The sequence below is a fragment of the Podarcis liolepis genome (assembly GCF_965112155.1).
Source record: "Podarcis liolepis genome assembly, chromosome: 10".
Taxonomy (NCBI): Eukaryota; Metazoa; Chordata; class Lepidosauria; order Squamata; family Lacertidae; genus Podarcis; species Podarcis liolepis.
In genome coordinates, this window is record NC_139562.1 from 51902859 (window position 1) to 51929217 (window position 26359).

At 42.1% G+C, this 26359-nt stretch overlaps 2 protein-coding genes across 4 annotated transcripts in view; one reads left to right on the forward strand and one right to left on the reverse strand.

The window, feature by feature from the left end:
• IMMP2L (inner mitochondrial membrane peptidase subunit 2) overlaps positions 1–26359 on the reverse strand; it is a 456338-nt gene that overhangs the window by 242663 nt on the left and 187316 nt on the right. The gene's annotated exons all lie outside the window — the stretch shown is intronic.
• The window catches only part of LRRN3 (leucine rich repeat neuronal 3), a 46997-nt gene continuing 31650 nt past the window's right edge, over positions 11013–26359 (forward strand). For both annotated transcript variants that reach the window (XM_083463529.1, XM_083463528.1), the window contains exon 1: positions 11013–11442. The gene's annotated coding sequence lies outside the window, so the exon portion shown is untranslated. The remainder of the gene's footprint in view (positions 11443–26359) is intronic.

Consider the following 26359-nt stretch of genomic DNA (forward strand, 5'->3'; position numbering starts at 1 on the left):
GAAACGCAATTGGTCAAGTTAGTGAAGTATTTTTATTTATTTACTTGATTTAGGAGGGGGCAGCTGCACACCCCTGAACTTCCCTGGCTAAGCCCAGGATGCTGAGTCTCAAATTTGCTAGTCAAGGTTTATACGCTCATATTGACTCAATTTTATGCAGACAAAAGCACACCGCTAACATACAAGAGTACTGCATGGAGCTGTTCATAGTCATCAATGGAAAAAATAAAATAAGGTAGCTGGAAATGGATACTCATAATTGCTCCACTAAACAATAAGACGTGGGAACCAAAAGGAGAGGTAAAGGTAAAAAAGCAAAGGACCCCTGGATGGTTGAGTCCAGTCAAAGGCAACTATGGGGTGCGACACACATCTCACTTTTCAGGACGAGGGAGCCAGCGTTTGGCCACAGACAGCTTATCGGGTCATGTGGCCAGCATGAATAAACCACTTCTGGCACAACAGGACAATGTGACAAGTGCCAGAGTGCACAGAAACGCTGTTTACCTTCCCACCACAGCAGTGCCTATTTGTCTACTTGTACTGGTGTGCTTTCAAACTGCTAGGTTGGCAGAAGCTGGGAAAGAGCAACGGGAGCTCACCCTGTCACATAGATTCGAATTGACGACCTTTCATCAGCAAGCCCAAGAGGCTCAGTGGTTTAGACCACAGCGCCAGCCACGTCCCTGCCAAAACAAGCCCAGAACAGTTAAATGAGGAGCGAGCCTTCACGGTGGCTGCAGAATGCTGGTTGACAATTGAAAGGGAGAGATGAGGAAGAAGAACGGAATAGAGTAGAGAAGCTGGAAGCCTAAAGAGAAGCACTCCACACAGCAACGTTTTGTTTCTGGGCCCCACCTTCATTAACATCCAGAACTCTCAACCTACATGACTAAAACCAGTTTCTTCCGGTGCTTCATTCTCCAAGTACAGTGGTGCCTTGGGTTACATACGCTTCAGGTTACATATGCTTCAAGTTACAGACTCCGCTAACCCAGAAATAGTACCTCGGGTTAAGAACTTTGCTTCAGGATGAGAACAGAAATCGTGCTCCGGCGGCGCAGCAGCAGCAGGAGGCCCCATTAGCTAAAGTGGTGCTTCAGGTTAAGAACAGTTTCAGGTTAAGAACGGACCTCTGGAATGAATTAAGTTCTTAACCTGAGGTACCACTGTATGTACATTCTCCAAGTTATGGAGCAAAAGCAAAGAAGCATTTGCAGCATTTGCATAAAAAGTAATTCTGTCCTTTTAAGACTTAGCCCTAATTTAAAAAACACAAACAGCATAAGCGTATATAGTAAGGTAATACTCAATATAAACTAACAGCAGCTTGTCCTTTTTTCTTTTTTCTTTTGCCAATGATGTACACTGCAATAATATTCAGCTTTACTGGCTTTTTAAATTAAATATCCTATAAAGAGGACTCACACATTTACAGAACTACCTTGTAAAAGACTAAGGAAAAAAATGAAAGTTCTATAATATGGTCAGTTTTTAAAATTGAGGGGAGAGATTTTTTTTTCTGATTGCTTAAAATTTAAGTGTCAACTTTCCTTTGGATGGGAGGCGGGGGACAGGACAGAGTTTTGATACAGTACTTCTATTCATTCTGGCGAATAAAAGTTGTTCATTTGAAACCTTTCAGTCTTTCAAACTAAAGAAGTATACACTGGTTTATGTCCACATAAGCACCTTCAAACTTTATAACAAGGTTCAGCCATCTCCTCTACTTAACGTAATGAGAAATATGCTAGGAATATATGGTTCTGCCTTGTTCTGCATTAGGCTATTGGTCAATCTAGTTCAGTACTTGACTGCCAGTGTTTCACATGGGACAAACCCAGTCCTATAAAGGATACAGATGCCTGGGATTGAACTGGCAACCTTCTGCATGCAAGGCAGATACCCTGTCCCCTGAGCTATGACTCTTCGTCATGTTCTAATGACAGCAGCAGCATTAGTACCAGTAGCAAAACATGGTTTCCCAAAGGCTGGTAGGGAGGGCTGCAGTTTATCTAAAAGTGCATTTGGCAAATCCGCCACTCACCTACCTGCTGGGAGTAGAGTTTACTTCCAAGTAGCAATGTTTGCTCATTCCTCTTTAGTCATAATAGTGTTCCTCAGACATAAGTTTTTGTAGGTAGCTGTGTGGTTAACCACATTGTGGGGGTAAAACTGAGGAGGTACACTGCCTTGAGTACATAAATAAAATTTCTGTGAATAAGGGAAGTTCAAATCGCACATGGCTGCTGAACTCATCACAGATATTCTCATTCTCTTCCTGGCAGGGAAAGAGAAGCGCATATTAACTAACATCTCTCTGAAATCATTCCAACTGACTGGTCTGAATAGACATCCTGGGTTATATTAGAATTTGAGAAATATTTTGAAAACAAATAGCTTAGATGGTAGAGCACGTGACTCTTAATCTCAGGGTTGTGGGTTTGAGCCCCACAAGGGGCAAAAAGATTCCTGTATTGCAGGGGGTTGGACTAGATGACCCTGAGGGACCCCTTCCAACTTTGCAAATCTACTATTCTACTAAATCTGAATGTACCTATAACTTCCCCAAATTAACAGAACTAACAAACTGACTGAGCCTACCATAATGATCAGTAAAAGAGAAGGCTATATATAATAAGCATGTTTCGCTGTTTCACCTGTTGCCACTTTTGAGTCCTGCTGTTATATTTTAGGAAATTAAATGCCTGGAAAGTTGAAAGAACATAAACTGGGTTATGTTTTCATTTAGCTCTTTATTGAGAATGCCGCAAAACGACAACAACAAAAAACCCCAACCTTACATTTTCTGCATGTGCCACCCTATGATTATTTCTAGGACTGAATTCCTGGTCTGGAGAAAGGACTAGTTTTCCACTCCTTTCTTTTCCACATACCACTGTAAACAAGGGGCAAATTGTGCATTTCAGTATTTGTACTAGGCATTTTTACAGCCTTTCTATTATGCATCTAAATAATTTTGATGCCTTTGAACTTTATTTCATATACATATTGTATCCTTGAGGAAAACAGTAAAAAAAAAAAAGCTTTTACTTTATTAGACGTTTTTACTTCACTGTAGTGCAGCTTTCTTTATTCTCCCATTTTTCTTTCCTTCAAGCTTCCTATTTCACCATTAAGGATTTTAGCACTGGCCAATAGCAAATGAATTTAATGAAGCCTTTGCACTTGAATTGCTGACTATAAACACAATGGAAGACAAATTTGCATTAAATGTAGAAATGTTGTTGGGGATTTATGGTCTTGAAATATATTTAGCAATCAGGAAATTTAAAACACACGCATACAAAGACCGCAAATACCTGGGCGTGCTCCTGAGTGGACATGGATAGGATTGTGCTGTAAGCCACATAATATGCTAAAATTCATAGGTAGTATTTTAAATGTGTGAATATGCGTGATGTGAAGCATATTGACTCTGCTCTTCAGCCAGAAAGAGATCCCAGAGTGGTTTCCAAATATGAGTAATGAGACAGTTCCTGCCCCGCCAGGCAGAAGTCTAAAAGCCACAGAACAAAAGGAAAAGGAAATGAGAGGAGGGAGAAACAAACTAACTCCAGCAGTAGTCTTTATAATAAAGTTCTTATAACACCCAGCTGGAATGATAATGGTTCAAGGAAAGGAGTTTCTGGTCTCTCTCTGCAGCCAATGGAATGGCACTGCTGCCAGGTTGCAAGAAAAAAGAAAACTAACATGCTTTTAAAAAAGAAATCAAGGTTTGTGTGTGTTTTTTTCCTCTTAAGGAAAGTAAAGGAGGGTTGTTATATTCTTATAATAATAAAATTTAATAACTGGTGAAGAAACACTTTGTGTTTTTACATTAGTCCCAGAGGATTTGTTTTCTACTTTTGAAGCTGGGGAGGCTTTAGCATTTTCAACATGTTTTATTTCTCCAACAGCATTTACCCTAGCTTCTGTCTGTCAGGAATCACCTCAATCTTTAGTTTCCTTTTAAGAGAGACTTTGCATGCTCTTTGGCAAGAATTCTAACTTGAGCGCAATTGAGAAATCATCATAACCATATGCAAAAATTTGCTGAAGACATTTGCCCACTTGTTCTTGTGCTGCTTGTTCCTGCCATTTATGAGTTTGAATCCTCTTGACAAACTACTTCAGGGATAGGCAACATCCCTCTAGATGTTGTTGTACTCCAACTCCCATCATTCCTGGGTCAGGTTGATGGGAGCTGGAGTCTCCAAAAAATCTGGAGGGTCACACGTTCCCCACCTATAGCCTACTTTCAGCAATTTCTCTTCAGCATATTACAATTTAACTTCTTCCATCAGCTCAAAAAGCCAAAATGCCACATGACCTTTTAGAAAAACAAGTAAGTAAATCAATACCAAATAACCTGCCAAACTTCTGAAACTGGGATTGCTGTCTAAAGCAGTTTGTGCTATAGTTCAGATATCTACCATTCAAAACGACAGCAATGAAACTATTAACTCACTGGTCATGTCCAAGCTCCTAGGACAGGCCAGATGCTATTGTTGGTGGTAAGCAGTCCTGCTTACAATGGTTTCCTTGAAAAAGAGGCGAGTTAATATCTTTTTCAGACATAATGACAACTGATGACCCATCAATATTAATTATTAGCAGTGGCGTAGCGTGGGGGGTGCCAGGGGTGCCGGCCGCACCGGGCGCAACATTTGGGGGGGGCGCGTTTGGCCGGCCTTCCTCGAGGAAGCAAGAACCCCACTGTCCTCGGACCTCCTCCAAAGGCTGGCGGTGGGGCGGAGAGACCTTCTCCCCGCGCCAGCCTTCGGAAGGCTGCTCCGAAGCCTGGCGGTGGGGTGGAGAGACCTTCTCCCCGCGCCAGCCTTCGGATGGCTGTCCTGAAGACTTGTGGTGGGAGCAGTGGCGTAGCATGGGGGGTGCAGGGGGGCCTGCTGCACCTGGCGCAACATCTGGGGGGGCACGGAAGAGACTCGAGTGCTAAAATCCATGGGTTAGGGAGTGCAAATTACTTGCCTTGCCCCGGGTTAGGGGGCGCAAATTACTTGCCTTGCCCCGGGTGCTGAGAACCCACGCTACGCCACTGATTATTAGTCAAGTGTTTTGGAACTTCTCTATGGTGGAGGCGTCAGCAACTGGTCCTTGATCAGTTCTGTACTCAAGCTGCCAAACCTTGATTGATAAGAGACCCTAATATTGTTTTATGGATGAGATGAATCTGAGATAGTTTGGATGCAAGCACACATTTGGGTCTTGGACTTCTTATTGATATATTTATTTGAACCTTGGTCTCCTAGGTCTTAGTCCAACACTCTAACCACTACACCACACCACCTCACCTTCAATTTTTGGTTACGTGTGTCTAATTCACAGAAACTTTGCTTCGGGGACTTCTTTGTTCACACTGATGTATTTGCTTTGGAAATGTTAGGTTCCCTCTAGTCCACCAACAGTGCCCATCATTTTACCTTTGCTCCATCCCTTCTAGAACCTTTGAATTTGCAAGCCAGATGGACATGCATTCCCAGTTTGATTTTGTCTGGACCCAAACAGCTTTGCTGGAATCATGATAAGATGCAGAATAGTGACTGGGATCCAAGAACTACTTCAGTTTGTATACAAAAAGGCTCAGACACACCCAGTGGGATTTTTGCTCTTTGAATTAGCTCTTCCATTGCTTTACTTTTGATTATGACCAAACCTCCAGAAGACCTCACTCAGCACTTCAATTATATTTCTAAATACAATCTCTACATCTCTCTCTCTCTCTCCACCCAGTTTAATAGAATATCCTGCTATTTCAAAACTTACAAATCATCATAGTGAAATAAACAGGAAAGGAACCTCTAGTGAAGCTTAATCATCATAATTGTCTCAGTTATAAAAATGATTTTTCTTTGCAAGCATTCTGGGACATCGTTAAAGCATCCTTGAAAAATAATCCAACTGACTTCCGGGTTAGCGCCATCGTCAATGGCGGAGTTCCTCTGACCGAGAGGAACCCGCTCCGCGAAAATCGGGTCTTGCCGCCGCGGCGAAGGCGAAGACCCTTCAAAAATCCCAGGCGGAGGAAACCTGGGAACGTGGGATTCGGCTGACACCAAGAGCGCCTCCCCTACTCGCGGGAAAACCCTTTTTTGGGGACCTGAAGCGAAGTGGGGTGAGTGGCGCGGTGTTTTGAATCGACCGCTACTTTTACGGAGTGAAGCCGCACAGCCTTTGCCGGAGAGCACTGACTTTTTCCTGTGGACAATTGGATTCTAAACAACTACCCGTGAGTAGAACAGAAAACTGGACTACGAAACATTTTAATTTGGCACCGAAGCGGGAAGGTTCTAAATAGGAAGTCCGCCTTCCGCTTTTGTAAATAGATTGAAGCAAAATTTTGCAAGCTAAAGTCTGGAAAGTCGTATATAAAGGACTAAATTTCCTTCAGTTAAAACTACCAAAACCCCTCTTGGAAGCAGGAGAAGAGGGGGAATTTTAGATTGTTTAAGCTTGCAGGAGAGAGAGTAAAGAAAGATAAATCTCCACCGTCTCAAACCTGGGAACGGGGTGTCAGAGACAGACGTTTTGGGGAAGTTCATTGACTGTGAATGAAACGTCTTTTGACAGATAGTAAAAAAGAGAAACATATTGATTCCAATGTTGCCTTTTGCATTTAAAAGAAACAAAAGATTTGAAAAATGAAAGTAATCTTCTTTTGTTGGACCTGCTTTCAAAAGATGGATACAAATAGAAATTGTCTCCTCTAGAGGGAGATTGTTAAACTGTTGCTGGAGTCGATCTGGAGAATTCCACAGCTGTGGAGATTAAGGATCGTGAGACCAGACTTTGACCTTGGACAAGAATGTGCCTAGAAGAAGTTTTGGTGCTTGCTTTTTGCAAGACAAGCGCTTTGTTGGAGCAGCTGCATGAGAAGATGGATTCGATGACTGTTGCAGTCAGTAATTTTGGACAAACAGTGAATATGCATATAGAAACCATTCAGGAACCAACCCAGGAATCTGCTCGGACAGGGCAAGTGCAGAAGATAATGGAGGAGGCTGTTGTTGAACCTCAACTAATACAAATGGAGAGACCCGAGGCCCTGCAGGAGCATAAGCTGCAGTCTTTGAAGACTGAACCTGGAGAAAGTCAGATTTGGAGAGATGGAGTACTGTTTGGTTTGGAGATGGGAAGTTGGATGGATCCCCCTATGCAGGGCTGTTTCGGCTTTTGGGATTTGGGTTTGGGCCGGGGGGTCTGGAGTTGTGGGGGCTCTTAGCTTTGGAGGGACTTTGAAACATGCTTTCAAATACTTTTTGGATTACAGTGCTGACTGTGGAGAATGGGCTGACCTGTCAAGGCAGGATGGAGATATTGTTGGGTTGGAGTCTCCCCGAGACCTACTCCTCAATGAGAAAGGAAAGAAATTAAGAAAAAGATCAACAAAAGACAAAGTAAAGTGCAGGTATAAACAAGAAGAAGATCTGCAGAAGGGACATGGAAAAGACTTAAGAGCCTCAGACAGAAGATCACCAGGCTGATGGACTAGATGGAATGGATAGAAAGGACTGACACAACCCGAGACTAGGAAGAAGAGATGATGGATGAAGATTGGAAGAAAGTTTTTTTTAATAAAATTCATTTTGAGAATTAGTGTAAAATTAATGAGTGTTAGGAAAAATGTTGGAATGAAACTATTTGGCTTTAGGAGAAATGATATAAGGAGTTATGTATAAACAAGTATTAAGTTTTAAGTTTAAGTTTTAGGGCCTTTTATGGGAAGATAAGGTTAAAATAAATTAAGGTAATTTAATGACAGAGTATAGTGAAAGATGGAAAGGATTTGCTGAGTTAATTAATAGGTTACACCGTTAAGATAAATTATAGAATAAAAATTGAGAAAGATGGAAAGAATTTGCTGAAACAATTAATTGAATTAGAATACAAAAAGGGAGGTGTGAGGAGGTCGATGAAACAAGTAAATGAAAGATAAAGATATGGAATATGGATGTGTGTTTTAATGTTATTGTTCCTTTTTTGCTGCATTGTTGTGTTGTCTTTTATGGTTTTTTTCCTTTTTGTATTGTAATGTATGTCCTGTTAAATTTTTTTTTTTGTTTTCTTTTTTCTGTAATTTTTAAACTTCTAATGAATATCATTTTAAAAAAAAGAAAAATAATCCAACTGAAAATTAAAACATTTATCAGCTATGAATAAAGTATATTATTTAAATATTGCTTAGAATTGTTGTAGAGTATACCTGTAATTCATCAAGCAAGTGATTTAAAATATGTTAGATTACAGCACCTTACTCCCCTTATGAGAGTGTACTTGAATTGGTTTGATTAGTTACACCTCCACTTATACAGTCCACAGCAATCAACCAAAATGAACCACTTATGTAGTTACTTAATAAGTGCACAACCTGAAATTCCTCTCCCAATCTCCCCACACTCCCATCAAAAATATTGCATACTGTATCTAACTTAGGATACTAGCGTGTACAGGTGTAAAGTTTGTGTGATCTAGTAAATGCTGCCCACATGCAAGAAAGGTTCTTCTGAGGCCCAGCATCTTCTGTTGAACACACATAATTCCTGCTTGTCTTGCTTCCCCATTTACTTCAACAGAACAGCTCCCTTTGAGCATCCAAAGCTATATCCTTCATTCAAGTGTGTTGAAAGACCTAAATAAGCAGAGGGAATTTCAGTGTTCACCACGGAGACAACCCCTGGCAGTGAAAGACTACATCAGAATGAATGCCAATATGATTTTCAAATGCCTGCTTTAAAAAAACCTCTTAAGACCACAAACCTATACTTGTAGGGAGAAAGCTCCATGGAATACAGTGGAACTTACTTTTGAGTAAACGTGCTCAGAATTAAGGGAAGGCCCATAGATAGCTCAGTGGAACCACTCAGTGGAACCACTCAGTGGAACCACTCTACTCTCCAGGTAGAGGTTGGAAAGACCCCTGTCTGAAACTCTGGCAGGCCTTAGCCAATCAGTGTAGCCCAGGGTTTCTCCAGCAGCTTTTGGATTACAACTCCCAACATCCATAGCTAGCAGAAGCAGTTGTCAGGGACACTGGTGGAGGAAAGGGGGGCAGAGCGCACCGCCCCAGCACCATCGGGGAGGGGGATACCATTGCAGCCGCTGCCCTGGACATGCACCGCGCACCCCTCACCGCACCAGGCGCCACGCCCCCAAGGACACTAACCACGCCCCTGGGACATGTGCCACACCCCTGTGGGACACACACCACGCCCCTGGGACACGTGCCAGCCACACCCCCGTCTGCTCTCCCCCCACAGTGCCGGAGCATGCAGCTTCTCCCCTGGTCAGGGATGATGGGAGCTGCAGTCCAAAAACAGCTGGAGACCCAAGTTTGGGAAACTCCGGTGTAGCCAGTACTGACAGAGATGAGCCAATAGTCTAACTTGGTATAAGCCAGCTTTCTCTCAATTATCCTGTTAAACGGGGTTCTTTTCTTTTAGGGGGGGAAATGAATGACATAATTCAGAAAGCAACACATGGTTGCTTATATTTAATCCTAATGATTTAGAAGGGCAATACAGTGGTTATGATTTAGAAAGACAATACCTTGGGTTAAGTACTTAATTCGTTCCGGAGGTCTGTTCTTAACCTGAAACTGTTCTTAACCTGAAGCACCATTTTAGCTAATGGGGCCTCCTGCTGCTGCCGCACCGCTGGAGCACAATTTCTGTTCTCATCTTGAAGCAAAGTTCTTAACCTGAAGCACGATTTCTGAGTTAGCGGAATCTGTAACCTGAAGTGTATGTAACCTGAAGCGTATGTAACCCAAGATACTACTGTACAAGAGATATGAGCACCTAGATAATGATCTTAGATAATATTTTAACAGTTCAAAACCACCAGTTTGAGCTGTGAAACATTGACTATCCACCTTTAAAACTTTCCAATGAAGTCAGAATGCAGTGCTAGTAAAACTGTATAACAATACAGCACTGGAAGTATGCCATCTTACTGAAGCAGCAGCTTTTTATATTTAAATGTGTGTTTGTTGCATGCAAAAAAAAAGTAGCTTACAGTATTCTACTATTAATTTCATTAAGGTCATTGCTTGCAGTCACTGGAAACTCATATGTTATTACATATGACTGCCCAAGACATGCTGAGGAAAACAGATGAGAAGTTTTATTTTATTCCACTAGAGGGTGGCCTCCCAAAAGCTGGGCTATATCCGTGAATGTGTACAGTAAATCCAACCCTTTCTCAGATTTGACCTGTTGATTACCAAAACTTCTTGGGGAACTTGCAAGCAACATTTTGCAATCCGACTATTTTTAGAAGTAACCCAATGCAGATTTTGCACTAAGAATATATTTTTTAGAGCCCGTCCTAAATTTCTGCAAATTTTCAGACTAGGTTTCTGATAGGTTACTTTGCCTAGAAATTGAGAAAAAAGCATGAAACTAACTAAAGAAGAAGAAAAACCGCTCAAAAAAACCACACCCCAGCTGATTTACAGCTATCCAATGAACTGTACACATAAGGAGGAGAAACATTTCTGTGGGTACCTATCTGCTTACTAATTCTGCCGATTCTCCGGCTGCTTGCTTAGTGACTCCATATTTGGAAATGAGCAAAGATGGATTTGGCTGCCAGTCAGTACGAAGCAAAAACCTAGGTATTAAAAGAACATATGGGAGCTGCAATACAGTGCAAGGTGTTGCAAGTAGATCACAACTCTGCAAAAAGAGAGAGAGAAAGAGAAATGCTTTTTCATTTACTAATGAGCTCGCATAGCTAGGGATTTTACCTAGTTTGAATCATGCTCTTTGAACGCTCTCTCGGTCCTTGCCCTAAACCCATTAAATACAGCCCAGCGCATCCAATCATGCCTCTTCCTTTGGTGTCTGGGAAAAGAATGCCGAGAAGCCGAGAATGGGTCTCTTCCCCCGCTTATTTGTACCCTAAGCAGCAATGTCATCTAACAGACAGGTTGCCTCCACCAACCAGACCCCAGCAGCTACGTCTTGGCACTCTCCGGCCATTGGCTGCTCTCTGGGGAGTGGAGGGTATTCAGTTATTAATGACCGCTGAGCAGGCAGCACCATGTCAGTGTGACAACTGATCGGGTGAACGATGCACCAGTAACCACCATGGAAACGAGGAGGAGGAGGAAGAAAAGCTAGCGAGCATCTCTCTTTTCTCCCCTCCTCTCTCTTCTCCTCCTCCCCCTCCTGCATTGGATTGTGAGCTTCCGACAGCCAGCCAGCGACACAGAGCTCTCTGCTCAAAGTAAAAGGATCTGAGCCTGCTGCACGGAGATTTCCCTCCTATTACAGGATCTATAGAGACAACCATCGCCTGCCCTATCTCTGCGTGCCCAGAGCCATCTCCTCAGCATCACACCAGCGGTATGTGGTCACCTGAACTAACGGATTCAAATATGCAGGAGGCGTCCAGGACTGAAACTACTCTTTTGGCAAGGTAAGTGCCTTGTTTATCGGAAGTTGTGGGGGCTTTTTTTGATGCTGTTTACTATTTATGCATTTCTTCTCCGCTTTAGTCGAAACCCTTAATAGACTTTCTTCCCCTCCCTCCTCCACATTTTACTCTTTCAGAGAGAAATACAAAGGAACCCCTGTGTGCTCCCAGCTTCTCACCACCTCCACCAAATCCTCATTAATCTAAAACATTTTTATTTTATTTTTTTGTGCAGGACACTCACTCAGATGGGTGTTTTACTCAGCTAAAGCAAAAACGAAAAAAAGCAGTATGTTTGTATAATCCGATTCTCGGGGTTTTCAGTGCAAAAAATAAAACAGCAGACTTTCTCTGTGTTTGGGAGCCAATTACATGAGACGCCGGGCTGCCTTTTTAACCTGCTTCCAATAGCTGGATTACAGCAAAATGCCACTATATGTCACATTGGGAGCTAAAAGCCACCGAGCAAGAAGGCTGAATGAGAATATCGCAAACAGTTATTGAATTTCTGCCAGACTACATTTTAAGGACTGTGGCAAATGACTTATAGACACACATGCACACAAGCACACACACACACACACACACAACCCTGACAGAAAGGCCAGTAGGGAATGTCTGTTGCAGCTGGAACTGACATATGCAAGGTAAAAAGGACAGCATTAACCAGAAGAGGTCTAAGCTTCTGTGGTCATTCAAAGGATCACAACACAATGCCAGCAAGTGCATTTTTCACTGGAGAACATTGTGAGTTCTGACCCTTTATCATATACCCTGTGCTGTTCCCCCCTGCCCCATAGAAAAGCTCAGAAGTGTTTCCTTTTAAAAGGGGGTGGGGGAAAACTGTGGCTTCTAATAGTTCTGCCCTGTTTTGACCAGCATTGCCATTTGGAATCAGCAAAACGGTCTGCTTGGGAATAAAGGCAGAAGACAACCTACCTATAAAGTAGGTAATGGAAACTGACTTGTCAGGCTAGCCTGTGTGTGTGTGTAAAACAGAGAGAGAAGGAGAGATTAATATATCTAATGTAAGCAAACACTTGCTACATCCCTTAATATAATACAGCCATTAAAGTACAACAGCAGAAATTATTATTATTATTATTAATAAAAGGTTCCCATTAATATATCTGTTAAGAGGTATCACTTCACAATGAGGGAAAGAGAAATAGCAAATAACAGCAGCTGAATAATATGATAAAAATAGTTTTTTAAAAATTATTTTTATAGACCTTATACAGTTTGTGGACACATGTTTTGAAACCAGCTGAGGAGCCACACATCTCCTCAAATGGATCCCTCATCTCCTCTCCTTCCCATGTAAAACACCGGAGGGAACTTCTTCTCCCATCCCCATCCCCCTTCCCAGTGCCAAAGCAGCTATTTTCCTGGACAACTCCAACCCGAAAGTTAATCTTGGTTCTGCAGTGTAAAATTGAAAGGGGGGGGGGAAGAAACCCAGCAGAAACGACAAGTCATCTTCTTCCTACCTGTCACTTTCTCATAAATATGTCAGGAAGTGGGGAGCTTAACAGTATGTTTGGCGAGAAGTCGATTAATTCAGTTGACCTTTCTAAATGATGGCAATAAAGCAGCCCCGGCAATATGCCACCACATTTGATTTTCCCTCAGATAATGAATGAGTTTTAAGGCAGCGTTCCTTTCCCTTTTCAGGCTAGGAAAGGTCGTGATGCATTTGCTCCTGTTACTGGCAAGCTTGCTTGTCATTCTTCAGAAGCTGCATAAAATCCAGCGGCTTGCTTGCTTTTGTGTGTGTGTGTGTGTGTGTGTGTGTGTGTGTGTGTGTTTTCTTTTTAAAAGAACCCTTGAGCCTGATTCATCACCCAGAAGCAAACAACCATTGCATGAAATCTACCTTGGCGAGCACATTTTCTCTCTTTCAAGGAGAGCTGCAACCCTCCTGCTTTCAGCTCATGCAAATATGTTACACTGCAGTAATGAAATAAATCATACTGCATCTTTGGTGATGTATTTAGTGCACCGCTTGAATGAAAGCAGGGTCAAGGGGAGTGGGGGTTGAATGCCCGCACCCGATACGTACTCAGGACTTTTGTGGCTCATTTTTATGTGGTCAATAACATTCCAAGCTGCCTTGGGTCACTTTACGTCTAGGCTACCTTGTTCCACATAGCAGTGGTGTAGAAATAGGCAAATGGTGTGGTAGTATGCCGTAGAGCTTGTCAAAATGCCTTGTTTGTGAATATCCTTGCAAAAAAGAGCAAGGAGCCACACTCATGCATGTCCAAAGAACAATCAAGGTAGTTTTAGCCATGGCTATATACCAATGTTACAGGTGATCCTGTCTTTTGAAGAACATGCTGCAAACCCTGCTGGAATAATGGGATAATATATAATGTGAAAGGACGACTACCTGCCTGCAAGCCTGTGAGTTTTAATTTTTTTCTCCCCAGAGAGTCGGTAGTGGTATCAGTACATTTGGAATAACCAGGTACATGTGATTTGGAGAGGTACCTGTTTATTAAATTGCAGTCTATACAAACACACTAGGTAGGTAAGTACCCATTAATACCTCTCCTAGATGAAGCTGGTGTGATACCAGTGTACCACGCCAAAATTCTCTATTGAAAAGATTAAAAAGATGATGCTCATTGTTGAGATATGTATGAAATTCATGCTGGAGCTGTTAACTGAGGTGAGCTTGTCAAAATGCTGTGTTCATGAATATCACCCCTGCAAGGAGGAAGAGAGGGAGTACTACTGGTTCATGCCAGCAAATCACTCATTTTTCATCAGGCATATGGACGTAACCCAATCTTTGGACTTGGATTACAGTCAATTACAAACCCACATGCTTTCCCCAAACCAGCTCCTGACTAATACATAGTAGTAAACATCTGTTGCCACAGCCAGAAAGGCTGCTGCAACTTTTGGTCAGAGTATGCACATACAAGCTCATTCAATAGCTAACTTTAGTGCTAACTCTTGTGAGAGAAGAAGATAAGACAAGCTTGTGTTTTAAAAAAGCAAAAGTAATATTATCCAAAAAGTGGCAACTGATAAACCCTATGGTTTTCCTTTCCGGCATCATAAAAAAATACAGTTTAGGCAAGTTAAGCGGCAATTTTGGGAATTCTTCATTTAATGGCAATTTCTGGTGCTGAAAAACAGATCAAAAACTTTTTACCCTACTGTCAGAAGCAGACTGTTTGCAAACTAAACTTCTAAAATGTGACAAGAAAAAAACTGGTACAATTTATAAAGTGTTTTGCACAAACATGTTCAAAAAGAGAGAGCTTGTAAGAGACATTTAAATACGTTGGAACAATAATATTAATTTAATACTACAACTTAATGAAAACCAGAACTAACTCAAGGTAATACAGAATGCAATCACCCTAGCTGAGGAGAAATCACAGTAACACAGAAAAGTTCAATTATAGCAAGGTCAAATTCATCTTGAAAAGAGGAAATGCCGGCCTGTGCAATTTGAAAAAGTAATCTGATATGTTTATACTGATTAGAGATCAGTACTGCTTTTTGTAAGGTTTGGTCAAAACATCATTTATGCCATTCTTTGTCTGCAGCTGATGCATTAGTCAACAGATGGATGGTTTTCCTCCTCCTTTCTGGGTTACACTAGGTGTGCTCTAGACATTGAGAGAATAGAAACATGATCTCAGTCGTGGTGTAGTACAAACCAGAGTTATCTACCAAGTCCCATCAGACCTTTGCCAGTGCCATACTGGAGTGATTTAGAATAGTTTTCTCATTCTTTGGAGAGAATTTCGAGGCCTTTTCAGGCTGGCACACAATCAGCAACCACTCTGCCAGTTACAAAATAAGACGAACAAAGCTCCATCTGTGTCTATAGCAACCTCCTTGAAACCTTAGCTAACTAGGATTTGAATGCTCTGACATCTTTCCCCAACAAACATGCACACTATAATCCCATTTATTATAGGAAACTATAAGAAATAACAAGAGCAGTAAGCGTGTTTGTAGGCTGTCCCACAGCACACTGCAAGTAGATGCTTAGATAATTAAAACGTTCCACCTTAAAAAAAAAACCCTTCAAAGAGAAAAGTAGTCATCAAGGAAAAGGACTCTAGCAGAGCCTTCTTCCTGACAGGCCACTTTTCTATGGCTGGCTGTATTTTTTGTTTGTTTGATCTAGAATAACACTATATCACATGAGCCCTCAATTTAGAACACTGTAGCCCAGCGGCAGATTTGCCATCTCCCCACAAAAGTAACCATATTCATATAACTGCACACCTTTACATTTGCAATGTCCCTTTCTCCATCTACACAGAGGTGCTTCTTTCCATACTCTGTGGTACATACCACCACACAGTGTTGGTTTTAGGTTTCAGAAGGCCCTTGGGCAAAGTGTTCTTGGTGGGACCCCTTCCTCCGGGTGACCCCTACCTCTTCTTCCTTACATGAGTGGACTCACCTGAGTGGGATTGGCAGCAGTCCCCCAGCTGGCACAGGAGCCTTGGCAGGCAACTGGTAATGGCAGCTTCGGGTGCTTGCCTGGATCAGACACATGCATGATAGCCAACTATAGCCCACCTAGACTCCTATCCCTCTATGTCAGGGTTTCCCAAACTTGGGTCTCCAGCTGTTGTTGGACTACAACTCCCATCATCCCTAACCAGCAGGACCAGTGGTCAAGGAGGATGGGAATTGTAGTCCAAAAGCACCTGGAGACCCAAGTTTGGGAAACACTACTCTACATGGGCAGGTTATGGGTGCATTCTCCATAAGGTGTAGTGACTGTACACCATGCCCAGTTCTTATGCATATTATTGTTATTATTTATTAAAATTCTGTACCACCCATCATCTGAAGATCACATGGTGGTTTACAAGATAAAAACACAAGATAAAAATTAATACAATAATACAGTGGTACCTCAGGTTTACATACGCTTCAGGTTAGAGACTCCGCTAACCCAGAAATATTACCTCGGGTTAAGAACTTTACCTCAGGATGAGAACAGAAATCACACAGCAGCGGCGCGGCGGCAGCAGGAGACCCCATTACCTAAAGTGGTGCTTCAGGTTAAGAACAGTTTCAGGTTAAGAACAGACCTCCAGAACGAATTAAGTACTTAACCCGAGGTACCACTGTAATGAACAAAAACAATACACACACACCCCACAGTTTAAAAGGCCATAGATTTATTTATTTTTAATTAGCCAAAGGCCTGGTTATAGAGAAAAGTTTTCACTTGCCACCTAAGGGTATACAGTATAATGAAGGCACCAGGCGAGCCTCCCTGGGGAGAGCATTCCGCAAGCCAAGACCCACCACAGAAAAGGCCCGTTCTTGTGTTGTATTGCCACCCTCAAGACCTCTTTAGGAGAACACACTCTTAAGAAGGACCTCGGATGATGATTTCAGATCCAGGTCAGTTTGTATAGGCATAGGTGGTCCTTGAAGTATTGTGGTCCTGAGCCGTTTAAGGCTTTATGGGTCGAAACCAGCACTTTGAATTGGGCCTGGAAACAATTTGCCAGCCAATGCAGTTGGGCCAGGATTGGTGCCATACGCTCAAACTGTCTTGCCTCACTGAGCATCCTGCCCACCGAAATCTGCAGAAGTTTCTTCAGTGGCAGCCCCATGTATAACATGTTGCAGTAATCTAATCTAGAGGTTACCAGAGCATACACACCAGCTGATGGCATATATATATATATGCTTCTTATAGCCTTGGGTCCCCAGTTGTTGGTAGACTACAACTCACATCATCCCCGGCCAGCTTAGCCACTGGTCAGGAATGGTGGAAGTTACAGGCTAACAGCATCTGGGAACCCAAGGCTGAAAAGAACCAAGGGTACCAGTCAGGGCACTCCATCTCATTAAGCAACACAATCTGGTATAAGAGTATATACCTGGTATATTGCGATGTGAAATGCTGGGGTAGTTTGAGCAAGCTGAATTAATTAAAATGCAAATGGCCTTGAAAGATTTAACATTTGATAGAACCACCATCAAGATATAATGTTTGAAAATCACAAGAGCTAAAGGCTCAGTTTAGAACTTTAGTGGCCTCCATGGAATTGCTTTGATCGCTCCAACAGGTCAATGAATTGGCAGGAATAGACTGTAGGTGGCAATTAATGAATGGGCACCTCAACATAGGGTCTGTCAAGTGCTACCATAATTTGTGCCTCACAGCAGCATCGGGGGGGGGGGTGGACATGCAATACAGCTGTGTAAATCATGGTGGCTGCACATGGAAACCACCACTTCCCCACAATCCCTGCCAAGTTGCAAGCCCCACATGGGACCACAGAACATCTGAACTGGGTCCATGACTTCCTAACCTACATGCCTCCTTGCCAAATTGTGCCTGTCTGTATTTGTGGAAACAAAAGATGCAATCCAAGAAAATCAGCATTAAAATAAAGCAGCGACATTATGAGCAACTGTTGCTGTTCACAGAAAAGGCATAAGCCAAATTCCATTCTGGCAAAAGCCTGCTGACTTTTAGAGATAAAAAAAAAAAAAAATTCTCCACAGTATTTATATCAAGCTGGGTAACAGCTCAGAATAACATATCTGTGAATCTGTTACAATCATGTTAAGCGAAAAAGAAACCACTTACCAGTATCCCTTGCTGCTAAAAAATCTCTATTTAAACACTGCAATAGTTGAACAAAATTCTAAAGAGGGTGGGGGGGAGCTTTTCAAAATGCCTACTATTTACTTGCATTATCCCAGGAGTCTTTACCGGGAGGCTCTTGTCATGTGAATAACTGCTGTGCAAGAAAATGCATTATAATCTACAAAACATTTTGTAAAGGGGAAAAAAGGTTAGGTTCAACCATAGCGAGAATTCCCTGGATATCTGGCTACCTGCATTAAGGGGAAAAATGACTGTTTGCACAGTGCTGTATCTAGGGGCCTGGCAATTTTTGCAATGGCTTGCTGAATAAATTAGAGACTCACAGCATGTAACTTACATATGAACAACTACCAAAAATATCCACTGGGAATTGCTTCACTACTCCACTTAGAATTGAAAGCTACAACAGTGTAGGAAGTGTCAAAGGAAAGAAAGCAGAAATAATCCCCTTGTGTTCCCCATGCAAGAAGGCAGCAGGGGAGTGTTTGAATCAACGTCAAGGACTAAGAGAGGCTCTGCCCCACCAACACCACCTAGGAAGAGTGGAGGAAAGGGCAAAACAACAAGTTAAAATGTTTTCCCCGATAAGCATAGACCTAGTAATTGCTTCAACCCTAAACAGAGGTTGGCTAAAACTGATTGCCTCCAGCAAACCTCAATTTGTGGAAAGTACAGACTTTAGGGAAGCGGGTGGCACTGTGGTCTAAACCACAGAGCCTAGGACTTGCCGATCAGAAGGTCGGTGGTTCGAATCCCCGCGACGGGGTGAGCTCCCGTTGCTCTGTCCCTGCTTCTGCCCACCTAGCAGTTCAAAAGCACCTCAAAGTGCAAGTAGATAAATAGGTACCGCTCCGGCGGGAAGGTAAACGGCGTTTCCGTGCACTGCTCTGGTTCGCCAGAAGCGGCTTAGTCATGCTGGCTACATGACCCAGAGGCTGTACGCCGGCTCCCTCGGCCACTAAAGCGAGATGAGCGCCGCAACCCCAGAGTCGGTCACGACTGGACCAAATGGTCAGGGGTACCTTTACCTTTACAGATTTTTTTAATTATATGTTGTTTCTGCTATATATAGAACATGGTGGTCTCTGCTGTAAAATCTCTATATTTATTAACATCCTTGCTTTTTAAATTTCATTTTCTGCCTTGAGTTGGAAGCCTTTGTGCAGGACAAGTTCTGCTCATATGTAGGTATTTGCAATAGCTAAGTGCAAGAAAAGAATGTACAGCAAATTGCTACGCGTGCAGCCCGATCCTATGCATGCTTACTAATGCATAAGTGAAAAAGTAAATCCCAATGAGTTCAATGAGGATAATTCCCAAGCACATGTTCCTAGTGTCAGTGGCATGTTCCTAGCTGCAGCCACTCATCATAATCCTATGCATGTTTCCTCAGAAGTATACCCCAGGAAAGTGTGTGCACAGTTATGTGGGACTAAGTCCAACTGAACACAGCAGAACTTACTGCTGAGGAAACATACATGAGAATACAATGTGAATCATCTACAAGTCAAGCATGGAATCGTTCCACAAATCAGCATAAAGTTGATATGTCACATCCCCTTAGCAATTAACATGTGACAATTGTAATGGCATAAACCTTAAGAGAGCATGCTACTTCCCCAGGGCCTGGTGAAAAGTCTGACCCAAAGTTAGTTTAAAATATTTCATTCTAAACAGACATTTGCTGACAGCGCCAACAGTCGGGGGTCATGGATTTTGCCAAGCATCCGTATTTCACATGGATAATTTGCGAACGTGTCAGAGATGTGTGTGGCTAATAGCAGATATCTGACAAGTCAAATCTCTAAGAGATTTTCTTCTTAACTAGATGGATCCAGTCTAGTGCTGACAGGTAGCATTGCCTGATTCACCACAGTTAATTCTCATCTACCCACAACCTAATGACCCTAAATAAAGCAGCTTCCCTCTGACAGTTCCTTTCTAGAAGAAAATGTGCCATGAAGGTGGAGGGAAGGAGAACATGCTACAGAAAAATATGTAACCTCATCTCTCCAACAACAACAGACCTTCCAGGTGTTCCTATTTTAGAGGGATAGTCCTAGATTTACAGAAGCCACCCCAGTTTCTGATTTGAGCCTGGAATGTCCCACTTTTCCTTAGGACATCCCTATTTTCATCAGAGAAATGCTGGAGGGCATGGAGTTATCCGACCCCTGAACCATCTGAAGGCAACCCTCAATATGAAAGTATTTAATGTTTAATGTTTTATTATGCTTTTATCTATTATGTTTGATGTTAGAAACTGCCCAGAGTTGCTAGGGCAACCCAGTCAGATGGGTAGGGTATATTAGTTATAGTTACAGTTATAGTTAGTTAGTTATAGTTATAGTTATAGTTATAGTTATAGTTATAGTTATAGTTATAGTTATAGTTATAGTTATAGTTATAGTTATAGTTATAGTTATAGTTATAGTTATAGTTACAGTAATAATAATGGAATAGGACATCCCTATTTCCATTGGAGAAATGTTGGAGGGCATGCAACAACTGTAACAGAAAAAGAAGCACTCTCACTCGGACTACAAAGTCTTACTCGGACTTTGTAGTCAAAGACACAAAATGTAGGATAAAAAAAAAAATAAGAGGAGGCAAGTACTGCTAGTAAGCCCTCTGGTACATACAGAATTAACCCAGGAAAAGCACTGTTTGTGGGTTTATGGTTTCTGCAAAGCTCAGGCAATGTGACTCAGACAACCTCACTGTTATGGAGGAAAGGGATCATTTAGCTGTTTCTCAACAATGACTTTTCCTTCGCCTTGCCCCACTACCAGCCTAACACCCCCAAGCAATGTCCTATTGGCACGGTTTGTTTTGTTCAGAGAACAGCCAGACAATTAAGAGGGTTCTGGCAGTCATTTGTATCTTCATCCTACTTACCCATCGTCTAATCTAGCCTTGAGTAGGAACAAGGTGTGGAAGCGTACAGAGCAACCCCTCGTTATAGCGACTGGGAGTAGGATAGGTTGGCAATATGTCAAAAATTCCCATAAAGCCACAAACCAAGGGGCTTGGCCTGACATAGTGCTTGGGCTATATCTGACCTTAAGACTCGGCCCCCATCTTGAATGCCAAGCTTAGGTGGAATTCATTATGAAGAAGAGCATAGTTTTTCAATAATAAATAACCCTGGGAAGCTGCCAACCCTCCAGGACTGCTTGAAAAATTAACCACTGGCTTATGGAGCCACTACCCTGGACCTTGAGAACCATTGAGAACATTGTTAAAGATACAGAAGAGAGAAGAGAAGGAAAGAAGAAGAAAGGAGGAGTGATTCAATTACTGTGGTAACATATGTTCGTATGATGTAACTGAATTGAATTGAATGTAACTAAAGTAAAAAGTCATTTCAATACACATACATTGCTACATGGCGATCCTGAACAAAATTGACTTTACAATTAGTCCCACTTATTTCAATCAAATTGGCATTGAAACAGGCATGCTGATGACTGCAGCCTATATCTGCCTTCAGGTATTGATTTGAACCACTAGGGCTTAGCTCTGGAGCTTGTTTTAAACACTAAAAGCCAGGTCCTGGGGTACTTGAAGCAATTGTGAAAACAGAGGTCACTGGAGCACATGCAGAGTGTTTTGGCTCCACAGAAACATTGTAGCCAGCTCACATTTGTAAGATACAATGGTACCTTACAGATTACAGATGCTTCAGGTTACAGACGCTTCAGGTTACACTCCGCTAACCCAGAAACAGTACCTCTGGTTAAGAACCTTGCTTCAGGATGTGAACAGAAATCGCGCGGCAGTGGCAGCGGGAGACCCCATTAGCTAAAGTGGTACCTCAGGTTAAGAACAGTTTCAGGTTAAGAACGGACCTCCTGAACGAATTGAGTTCTTAACCCAAGGTACCACTGTATTAATGGAATGGGGTACTAGGACAAAGGACATTATTCTATGGCAGGCTCAAATCTCAGCACCTCTCATTTAAAAGTGCAAACAAATTAAGACGAATGATTTCAGCCCTGTGATTAGTCTTTTAAAGGTTAGACATTTCAGTCTAATAGGATGTTTACCTGGATACAAAGCTATGAGAGAGGGAGGGAGGCAAGTAGGCAGGTAGAGTTCATTCTACCATGGTAATGGTATATAAGCTAGCCCAATATCCAATACATCAAACATTATTCAGTCAACGTTTACTCAGAAGCAAGTCCTATTGTGTTCCATGGGGTTTACTCCAAGGAAAGTGTGCCTAAGTACTGAGCTGCACAGTGCAGGAGTTTAGGACAAAAAGCATTTTGTCTCATAGGTTCTATAAAGGCAGGAAGGCAATTGTAGCAGTTGCCTTCTGGGATCAGGCAAAGATAAACCACTTGATCTATATAAGGTAAGATCTGAAGTCCCAGTTCCTGTCCGCAAGAAAACTAGAACAATTTCTGAAACCTTCTAAAGCTTTCTTGATGTTCATAAAGCCTTGCCTCTTCTCCATAGCCAAGCTAACTGGGGGCAAAAAGATTTAAGTCCTATACATAAGACTTTTTAGAATACTATGTAAAACTCTCCTCAGGCAAATATGTCACAGAAAGTACTGCACTGTACTTTTTCCAGCCTAGCATGCGCATATCTTAAAATGACTCTTTTAAACAGTACTCACCTTTTGACATAAAAAACATGACCCACTTCCCCTCCTTCATCTGCTCATTGATTAAAAGGTACATTCAGGAATCAGGAACCATGTCTATAATTATTATTATTATTTTTCTGTCTTACTCTAACGGTTTTACACCTGCAAATAGGAAGGCAGAGTGACTGAACTAATATAAAGATGTTCAAATATCACATTCTAAAATGCAATATTATATCATGGTATGAGAGTCAACATGATACAGTGGTTAGAGTCTTTGGGCACCCAGGTTCAGATACACATTGAAATGTGAAACTCCCTGGAGCAGCTTTGACCAGGCGCACTCTCTCTGCCTAACCCTACTTAGCAGGGTTGTTGTGAGGATGTAGTTGGGGGAGCCCTGTATATCACAATGTGCTCCTTAGGAAAAGACTGGGATAAAAATTTGATGGATCAATATGTAGAATATGATGGGAAGGAGATCTGGGGTGGCCCATTCCACTCTCACAATGGAACAGGATTTGTAGTTGCTTTCTATTATGGCACCAACTCAGTTTGGAATCCTTAACAATAAATATCCCTGCTTTCATTTATTTTATTGATTTCTCTTTCCACGTTTGCAACATTTTGATACGGTTCCGTGAAGAACTTTGTTATCGGGAAAATTTTACACTGCAAACAAATGCAACAACAAAATAATTAAAATGCAATTCTCAGTAGCACGTCAAAAGCATCCCACCTAATTTTCAGAGTGCCCTGCGAATTGCTGTCATTTGATTCAACACCACCTTCAGTTAGCAATGGCATCACTCCCTTTGATTCTACTGCATGCAACAGGGCCCTTATTGGTCTTTATATTACATTTCTTGCTGGGAAGCTCATCACTTTGGCTTGACCCAATTTCGGCTTGCTGGATCGAAGCATAAAGACTGCTTCAGAGCTGTGGTTTACCCAATAGCTATCCATCAACCAAGCACAGTGGATATGAACCCATGGGGAAACAAATAAAGTCCCTGAAGGTGTGTGGGGGGGTGGATTTCACGAGTGTTTCCTAGTAATGAACTAGGGAGGGAGGGAGGGAGGGAGGGAGGAAGGAAGGAAACATTGAAATCAGCTGCCTAGGAAAACCACAAAGTATTTCTCTGAAGGTTTTAAATCCCTGGGATATCAGATAGCCTGTCCCAGGATTGTGAAAAGCTGGTTGATCCAGTGGTTCTGTTCTATCGTACATTTTTTGTGTCACCTTTTTATTTTCTATCCTGAGTTGGTCTTGAAAGCTCATGATCCTTCACTAACACCACAGAAACCACAGGGACATTTCTCCTTTTGAAGCACGCGATTCTGAAAAGTCTTTAGAGACAGAAATCTTTAAAGTGGGGATGGAGAACCTGTGGCCATCCATTTATTTTATTTTATTTTTTAATTTCTACCACACTCTTAATCATAGATCATTGGGGTATTTGAATCCTAGCCTGATCCAAGGTGTGTCACAACAGGAGCACTACCACCATGCAAATATAGAGTAAAAGTTTAAGAAATGTGCCCCTAAATGCATGTTTGGGTTAAATGTGGGTTCAGGGAACTGAAGAGGTTGAAAATATCTATGGTAGTTGACAATTCCAGAGTGGATAACAATAAAATGTAAATGAAAACATCAACATCAATAGCATACAGTAAGGCAGAACAAAATGTTATTGGATTTTAACTGCCATCTGTCCCCACCAGCCCAGGTAACTGTCAGGAATTATGGGAATTATTGTCCAACAGGGTCACAGGTTCCGCATCCCAGTTTTTAAATGATACTCTCTTATTCTTACAGGCTCACAACCCTGCAGAATGTAACAGGGTGTTCAGTTCCCTACCCCTGGTTTTAAAATGAGCAATATCAGAAAATTCTACCTCTTCCCATACAGAAAAGTGGCAGGTACAAAGTTTAAATTCATATGGGCTTTTCCTCTATGTTTTTCTTTACTTGGGGATTTTCACTTGCTCATATTCTTCTCCATAAGTTAAGTTCAAGGAAGCTATTCGTATCTGACCTGCACCTGCGTTGGTATAAAGTCAGTGAGAAAGCCATGCTCACTGGAAATGCCACAGAATCACACTCAGGTGAACATATGCTTGGTACTTTAATGGGCAAAGCATGGGTCAACATGATCTCACATTATTATTGCTTGTAAGCCGCTCTGAGCCCGGCCTTGGCTGGGGAGGGCGGGGTATAAATAAAAAAATATTATTATTATTATTATTATTATATGGGTAAAATCTCGTTCCTTCTCTGGTATTGCTCACAAAACCAGTTCGGCATAGAAATAATGTTTGTTGACTAAATCTGGACAATCATTGTTGCATGACTATTCTGCTTTGATCATAATTTGCAACTCACAGTACATTTTTGGTGCCACCACAAAGCTATAGTTGTCTGCTTGGGGGTAATAAATGTGGGCTTTGAAGCACAGTATGACTCCAGGACTAGCAATGCCCAGCTGAAGACTCTTAATCTCAGTGTTGGGGGGGTTGAGCCCTGTGTATTATTATTGCATTGCAGGGTGCTAGGCTAGATGACCCTCCATCTCTACAAGTCTGTGATTCTGTGAAAATTAAGATCTGCAGCAGTAGTTTTGTACTGCTAGAGGCTGTCTGAACACAGCAAAGGGATTGACTCCATTCCCTTTGTCATTCCTGCTTCAACCAATCTTTTGTAAAGACAAAGCTGGGAGATTGGCGCAAAGGCATGATGATTTTTTATGCAACGGAACTAAACTTGGAACTGAAACAAAATTCTAAAGCAGAGACCTGGCCTGAGTCTGTATTTGAATCTCTACTCAACCCCCATCTACTCTGTCCTCAACTGCCCCTCCAACTCTCTTGTAAAACAAAAACAGGATTTCATATAAAACGTCTCAATCTTCAAATCACCAGGAAATGGCATTCCAAGATGCAAAGCTCTACAGGATTTGAGCAATCATCTGGTAATCAGTTTCTGGATAATTGGGTGTTGATTAAGTGGGACTGTACTAAGTATCCACCCACTGTTGTGAGAAAATAACTGTGCAAAAAGTCAGCAAATGGAAGAACCTACTGTTAGAAAAAAAGTATTCCTCTCAATGAAGGAGAGTTAGCTTCCTTAATATTTAATAACCTATTAGACATGGGAATAAATCACAAGGAATTAAACACATATTTCATAATAACTACATAGGAAACCAGGAATGCACTATCTGTATTGGTAGAACTTTCATACGGTAGAATAGAAATTGAATTGTGATAGCATAAAGCCTTTACCAAATGATCTGATTTAATCTACTTTTGTTCAAATGGCTAATTTGCTAGACCAGTGTTTCCCAACCACTGTTCCGCGGCACACTAGTGTGCCGCGAGATGTTGCCTGGTGTGCCGCGGGAAAAATTAAAAAATTCGAAAGATTTTTTTTTTTAAAGTCAAATTTTCGATTGGGGCGCCGTCATTAGATGACCCCTGGGGTTCCCTCCCTCCCTCCCACTCTGCGCCTCCCTCTTCCTCCTCCTCCTCCGGGGAGGCCCTTCCTGGCTCTCGGCCAAGGCTTGGCGGCTGCCACTCACTCACTCGCTCGCCCACCCGTCCCTCCATCCCTGCACCCGGCCTCTCCCCCTCCGTCCCCGACGCGGGGGCTGCCGGGTTCCGTAGTCCCCTCGCCCTTGGGCTCCGCGCCCGCGCGGGGTGCG